This window comes from Orcinus orca, chromosome 2 (assembly GCF_937001465.1).
Source record: "Orcinus orca chromosome 2, mOrcOrc1.1, whole genome shotgun sequence".
Classification (NCBI taxonomy): Eukaryota; Metazoa; Chordata; class Mammalia; order Artiodactyla; family Delphinidae; genus Orcinus; species Orcinus orca.
Window position 1 is genome coordinate 76,097,966 of NC_064560.1, and position 7,852 is coordinate 76,105,817.

At 47.8% G+C, this 7,852-nt stretch overlaps 1 protein-coding gene across 6 annotated transcripts in view; it reads left to right on the top strand.

The window, feature by feature from the left end:
* The window catches only part of LRRK1 (leucine rich repeat kinase 1), a 123,154-nt gene that overhangs the window by 5,585 nt on the left and 109,717 nt on the right, over positions 1–7,852 (top strand). The window lies entirely within an intron of this gene.

Below are 7,852 nucleotides of genomic sequence, written 5' to 3' on the forward strand. Positions count from 1 at the left end.
TTAAAAAGATTTTTTTTAATGGGGATTTGGTTTTGTGTTCTCACTATACAAATAATACGTTTATTAAAGAAAAATTGAAAAAAGAAAAAAGAAGTAGAAAGAGTAATCACCCAGAGTCCCACTGCCCTAAACACAGTTAATATCTAGGTATGTTGTTTTCTAGTCAGCTTCTCTGGGCTGCAGGGACTTTGTTTTAACTTTATTTACTTATTATAGTGTATATACTTCAGTGTCCTACTTTTTTCTCCTAACTTTGTGTCAGTCACCTAGCTTGTGGGATCCAGGGAAATATCATCTTATTTGGGTGCGCTGTGTAAAATGATTGACCTAATTCTTACTCTCCCACTGGATGTTTTGGGACATTTGTGTTGCTTCTAGTTTGTTTGTTTGTTTTTGCGGTACGCGAGCCTCTCACTGTTGTGGCCTCTCCCATTGCGGAGCACAGGCTCCGGACGCGCAGGCTCAACGGCCATGGCTCACAGGCCCAGCCACTCTGCAGCATGTGGGATCTTCCCGGACCGGGGCACGAACCCGTGTCCCCTGCATCGGCAGGCAGACTCTCAACCACTGCGCCACCAGGGAAGCCCTGTGTTGCTTCTAGTTGCTGACTCAGACCAAAATCATTCCATGTCCATCTTTTTATACATGGTTTTGAGATTATTTCCTTAAGATAGATTTACAGATTTGCAGGACTATTAGATTTGAATGTTTTTAAGCCTCTTTACACATATTGCTGGATTGTTCACCAGAGTTGCATCACTTTTATCCCAAATAGGATATCATTGATATTGTTAACAGTAAATATTTGTTAAGCCCTTAGTACATATGGGGCACTGGGTTCGGTGTCTTAGGAAATAACTTCATTTAATCCTCACGACAACCTATAAATGGTACTTCTATCCCCATTTTATAACTGAGGAACATGAGAATAAGAGAGATGTAGAAACTTGGTCAGGGTCAACAACCTGTAATGGGCAGAACTGCCCTTTGAACTGTGTCTTAGCCCTGGACTGTCGTCCTCAAAGTATAGGTCATCCTGTGGGATTTGAGAGGACCTGTGGGTTTGTACCTCTGTGGAGTTAGCGATTCAGTGTTGTACCTGGCTCAGTAGACATTTTGTTCAGTTACTTAGTGTTTTTTCTCCATCGAAAATGCCGAAAGTCTAACTAAGGTGATGTTTCTGAAAGATTTCTTTACACATAAGTCAGATTATGAAATGAGAAAAGAATTTGCTTCTTGACATTGTCCAGCACTAAATGTTCCCAGAGTGTTTGACTTGCATTTTTTGAAAGGTTTTCTTTTTGTTTTTTCAGATGTATGCCTTTTTTTGTTTGTTTTTTTTTTTGTTTATTTGCGGTACGCGGCCCTCTCACTGTTGTGGCCTCTTCCGTTGCGGAGCACAGGCTCTGGACGCGCAGGCTCCGGACGCGCAGGCTCAGCCGCCATGGCTCACGGGCCCAGCCGCTCCGCGGCATGTGGAATCTTCCCGGACCGGGGCACAAACCCGTGTCCCCTTCATCGGCAGGCGGACTCTCAACCGCTGCGCCACCAGGGAAGCCCTGGATGTATGCCTTTTTTCAGTTGCTTGTTAGGAAGGCCGTGTCTTATTAGCATGAGATCAAGGTGACGTGCGTGGAATGCTATTCCTGATTTTGGGTAGAACCTCTTTCCAGGGCACTCTCAGCTGCAGTATCCCATCTGCCTCTCCTCAGCAATCCTGAGAAATGATGGTGGGGGCAGGGATGCTGGGTCCTTCTGGGGCTCACTGGATGGGTGGCTGTGTCATCTGAAAAAGTCCCAGAGGAGACTCTGCCCCGTCCTCGTCCTGGTAAAGAGCGGTGAATCTCCACCCTGGCCCCCAGAAACACTGGGCAGTGCCTAAAGCTATCAGTGCACAGGCACCCCCAGCTCCACTGGAGCAGCATCCTGGGGGTATTTTCTAAAAGTTCTTGCCTCCCCACCTCCACGATCCTACTGTGCAGCTGGGGTTGAGAATCAACTGGTCTAAATGATTTGGACCAGCAAATTAGAGCAGCATTTCTCAAATTGCAGTATATACTCCAGTCCCCTGGGGATCTTGGTGAAATGCAGATTCTCATCCTGTGAGTCTGGGGGCACCGAGAATTTGCGTTTCTAACAGGCTCCCAGGTCGTGCCAGTGTTCCACCAACAGAGAGGCAAGGCTGAGACCTCAAGGTGCCCAGGAATCCTCACTGACTCTTACAGTTCCTGGGGACGTGGGTCAAGGGACCCTGGACAGACCTGGAACCAGCCCTGCCTCCAGGCCTGAGGTAGGGCAATGACCAGGGAATGTTCATGTGCACGAGAGGCCAAAGTGTTGACTCCTAGCCCTCATTTTTCTCCTTTGAGGTCTGGATCTGAACTTTACACTACTCCTACAGCCAGTTGCCTCTCCCTGACAGCTGTGATCACCAGGTGGGAGGGAGCAGGCTCAGAATGGTCTTTTCTGCCTCAGGGGCCTCTTTCCCCAGTGGAATCTCAGGACTCCACACCTCCCTGTTCTGGCTGAGCCTCAGGACACACACAAAGCTTGAGGAGCCTATGGGAATCGTGCAGCCCCCACTGGTACTGTTCTACTGCTTAGGGCTGGAAGGTGCCGACAGGGGAGGTGGTGTCTTGTGAACCCTGATGCTCAGGGATATGTTTATGCACGGAAGAAAACACATAAACACAGAGTTGAAGAAGATGAGAAAAAAGTGACCTGAAATACATTGTAAAATTCTGTCCTATGGCTCAGCATTATGGAAATTATGAAGAAAGTACAAATTTATGCCCATTCTTCAAGAGTTGAAAGGTCCCATAGGTGGTAGCCAAGGAGCTGAGTGTGGAGGGCTTGCCCTAGGACCCCCAGGGATGAAACCCTACAACACTCCCCTCCTGCTGGCAACAGGCTGCTTACATGGCTTAGTAGCCCGACATCAGGCCCCTCCTGGCCTCTTGCAGCTACCGTTCAGCTCACCTGAGAGCAGTGAATGAGGGCAGCAGAGGACCCACCCTGCTTTCCTGCCAGGTCCAGGGGAAGACAGTGACACCACGGGGACCTTTGTGGGTACTGGGAATGCTGAATCCATTACCTGGGCTCTGGATTAAGGAGCCATTACTAACTACCTGTAACCTAGAGTGATGTGTACTTCTGTCACTGTCTTGTTTAGAACCCCACAGCCGGTTTATGACTGTTTCCTTTCACTGAGTGAGAAGGGGTGGGGAGACACTTCTGGGACTCACACAGTGTGATGAGGGCTCAAGAGCCTGTCTGTGGGGTTCATTAGGCCTGCATTCAATTCTTAGTTCTGGGTGACCTCAGCTGAGTGGCTCAGCCTCTCTGAACCCTGATCCAGACAGACACAGAATCTTAGTGGGATGTGCCAATCAGCATCTATTTCTGGCCTCCTGGCCAGCAGGGGTCTGGGGGGTCTCTGCTGTGTGCTGCAGTCTGCACTCTGCTTCATGTGGCTCCTAACCTCCTGAGACCAGCAGGCTGGCAGGGCGCCTTCTTCCCTGCCAGTTGCAGAGGTACAAGCGGGGAAAGCAAAAACATTCCATGTCTCTTAAGGCCTAGGCTCAGAGTGGCACGCTGTTGCCTCCATGCCTCTGCCCTTGGCCAAAGAAAGTCACATGGAGGAGCCCAAGTGAAGAGCTCCCTGCATGAGGAGGCCACAGCCAGGCTGTGGATTCAGGCAGAGGGGGAGGATTGTTGTCCATCATTCATCTACTATGATACGAGTGGGTGGGCTTCAGTACTTTAAAATTGTATCTTATTTATGTATTTCTATTTATTTATTTAAGCAGCCCACAGAGCTTTTCTCTCATGAAGCTTTACCTGGAGCCCCAGCCCACATAACAGCTATAACAGTGGAGTTGCTTTGATGGACAGTCGTGGAGGGGTGGGGGTGGTGAATCCCACCGCTGATCTTCACCTTGACCGCGGAGCTCTGTGGGCCCAATTTTAAAATATCGCATGTTGGATTTCATTTTCACAAAATAGAACTATATACACCAAGACCATAGCCTGGGAGCAGGTGACACTCAAAGAGTAGCACAGTCACTGGAGATTATAGCCACTGCTCTTTGCTTACCCATAGGGGTACAATGTGCATGCGTTCTTTTGTGGTTGTTTTGCATTACTTTTGCAACCAGAGAATAATATTGCAACTTATTTTAAAAATTGTTTTCTCTTTAAGTACGGAAGTTTTGTGATTAGGATCCAACCTGCGTACCTCCCCCCTCGTTGGGTGCTCATTTCCAAGATCAAATTTGCTTTAACTGGCCTCTTTCCCACGAATTTCTTTCTGGATTAAATGGGGCAATATTTGACTCCAGGAACCTGCAGCTGTGCTTCCCATGGGGCCCACCCTCTGAGTTCTGTCCCCATTGGATGAGCTGGATTTTTTTCTGCCCCACCTTCTCCCCAGAGGAGTCATGCCTCCCCTCCCCTTCCCCCCAGTCCACCAGCCTCACCCCAGGGATGACCGTTGCAGACCTGATTCGCAGCACTGCCTGAGGGAAACTGATTGTCAGAAAGAGGACCAGTGGATACCCAAGTTATTCTCAATGTAGGAGCAGCTCTCTCACCTTTTAAAAATCCTTGGAAGATACCATGCTTTGGAAATAATGTTATCATTATACTTCCAAGTAGAGTTAGGAAAAGATCCAAACTTTAATAAAATTAGTAAAAAACTAACTTTTTACCTTTGGGCTTTTGGTAGTGGTCTTGTGTGTGTGTGTGTGTGTACTGGGTGTGTTTGTTGGTGCCTCTACCTGTTTTGACTTACACAATTCACCTTGTGCTTATTGAGAATGGTTAACCCTTTCAGCACCCATGAATATGTGAGTGCTTCTCCAACTAGTACTGTCAGCATTCAGCTGGGCTTCGGTGCAGGAGGAATGTTTAGAGCACATGGATGGGTTCAGAGTGTGTGAGCTGAGAGAACGAGGGTCAGTGAGATACTGGGCCAGGACTGCGGACCCAGCCAGTTTGACAAACATGTCATTAGACATTCTTCCACATCCGTCTCACACCAGTCAGAGTGGAAAAACCTGTCCTGTCAGCTGAGGTAAGGCTCCTGGGGAGCAGAGAAGTGAGGAAACTTCTAGATAATTCAGGCTAAGAACGCTTGGTGAGACTCTTCAGGATCTCACCAAGGGTGAGAGGCGCTTGGACAGACATCACCTGAGGTGGTCCACATCCCCCACCTCTCTGTGAGTGGTCCTGACTTCCGCTGCCTGCCTCTCACAGCATGGACCAAAGAAGGAGAAGGAACATTCCAGAAAGCCTTCAAATCCTAGGTTTTTACATAGCTACTTCCAATGTCCTTTTCTTCTTCCTTTGGCTTTTTCAAATCTGTTTTGAAAATAACTTTTTAATACAAGAGCCAAGTAGATTTGCCTGAGTGGGGGCTCTGCCTGCTTTCCAGAAATAGAAATACGAAATAGCGTGACTAGGAAGTGCCCCTCCAGTGGCAGCATGCTTACAGTGAGCCACTGTAGGAACTCCTACAAGGGGCAGATCCATCGTTTTGTGTGCCTTTCAGAGTGTAACCACCAGCCCACATGTTAAGCTATTCCTGGACTTGGTGTCCTGCTCATGCCTGCTGGGAGGACAGGGCTTTGCTAGGACTGTGGTCAGCAGGGTGCCCTCTCCAGCCTGGCTTCAGGAGCAGCACTGGGCCCCGCAGGGACCGTAGCCATTGTCCAGTAAGGAATCCCTTACTGAGAGAGGTGAAGAGGAGGGAAGCTGTGTGGTGGCCTAGGTCACAGGAGAAACGGCCATGGGCATCCATCCACGTGGGAGCAGTTAACACAGCTGTGCTTCGTGCCTGCAAAGTCCTGCCCAATGACAGAAGCTCTGGGTTTGATGGGGCTTTTAACATTAACCTAAATCTGAGGCTTAGATCATCTGATTATTTGTTCGGAATATGCTTGCTTACTTCTAGGAACAGGGAGCTGACTCCTTCTCGAATACTCCAGCCTTTCTGTGGGCTGCTCTGTTGGGAAGTGTGTGCTGCTGCAGAGGCCAGTCCTGTCTCCACTGCCTCTAGCTCCACCTGCCTAGGCTGATTGGCATCCCTTAACCCCTTTCTTGAAATAACTAACTTTGATGCCTTGCCCTCCTTGTGGATTCCTTTTTAGGCTGAGCAAACCATCCCACTGCCTTCAAGAGCAGGCAGCCCGCAACGTTACACATTTCACTTGGATATCACCAAGCTTTTGCCTTTTAGTCTGTGGACTAACCGTTAGGCCATGACCACCTGGGCCCAAGGGGAGAGCAGCCTCCCACCCCTTCCCTCCACCCTGTGTGTGGGGGCTCTCTGGACCACCCCATCCTCCCACCCCATTCTAGGCGGCCAGAGCCTGAAGTTCACCCAGGGCCTCAGCCCACCTTCCCCTTCCCATTCCCCACATTTGCCCCTGACTCCTTCACCAGGGCAGCTATTCAGTGGCCAGGGGAGGAGATTCTCTTTCCAGCTCTGTGCCCTGGCCTCCACGAAGAGGTCAGTGGCCTGTGAGCAGGTGCCTGCGTGGACGTCCCCAGGCCCCAGTGCAGAGGGATAAGGATTTTCTCCCACTTCCCTGGTTTCCTGGTCCACATCAGCCAGACTCTGAAGAAGCCATAACTGGGATTTTTATGAAATTCTTTAACTCTGGGAATTGAGAGAACTAAATAACATATAAATTATCACACCCGATAACATTTAAGTCCAAACTCTAGTATATTGATTTCACACACATATTCAGGAACTCTGATGAACGAAAATAGGGGCTTCCAATATTCCTTAGAATTCCCAGTTCTGAGTCTGTTCACCATCCTAGCCACCCCTGTGTTCAGTTCCTCCAGATTCTACTTAACCATCTTGCTATTTATTGACATTTGTTATAAAGAATAAAAGATAAAAAAGCAAAAAACAGAAGTGTGCATCTCAAGCAGTACAATCCTTCCTAAGCCCATAACCCTGATGTTATAGAAGGAATCACACATTAGTTAGAAATTATATTTTCAATTGTAAATAACTTTTTAGGACTGTACTTCATTTTGCTAATTCTTGCTATGTTTGTGCCTCGCAGCTCTAATGTCATTTACATTGTCCAGCATCCAGTGGCCAGGCATGTCACCAGGTGTTGGTTTAAAATCAATTGCTTACCTATTCATTTCAGGAGGACCAAAGCCAAAAATAACTTAGTTGGGGCACTTTGAATTTTTCAGCAAATAGAGATATTTAAAGGCATTGAAAAATTTAGTCCATTATTTTGAATGTAGAACCAAGTGATGATGCAAATTTGAGGTTAGAATTTGAATACATTTTGTATTCAAGAATGACATTCTTCAAGTTCCTTTTAGTAGCTCATTTTGGACTTCAGATAGCCCTGTGAGCTCTTAGACAGGTGGGTGGCCACAAGTGGCCTACACCTGGGAGTTAGAGGTAGAAGAGGCCAGGGCAGACCCTTCAGGCTGTTTGCACCCCTCCCTTCTGCTCTCAGAATCAAAAGCCTCCAATGGGTGGTCACCCGTGTCCCCATGCAAACATCACCAGCACTTCTGGGTTCAAAAGCAAAAAACAAGCAAAGAACCCCTGCCTGATAGCGGGCAGGGGCCTCCCCGAAGTTATGAAAAAGTTACTTGTGTGTAATCACACACATTCTCATATAAAATCAAATGCCATCCTGCCCAGGTGACCACTGTTAGCTGAGTGTGTTTCTTTTCCATCCTCTTCCTACACTCATGTCCACACACACACAATTCTTTTTTGTGTATATTTCTGGGTTTACATGCATGACATTGAATTGTACATGCGTTGTGCAACTTTTGTTTACTTGAGTGATGTACGTCTTGGAGT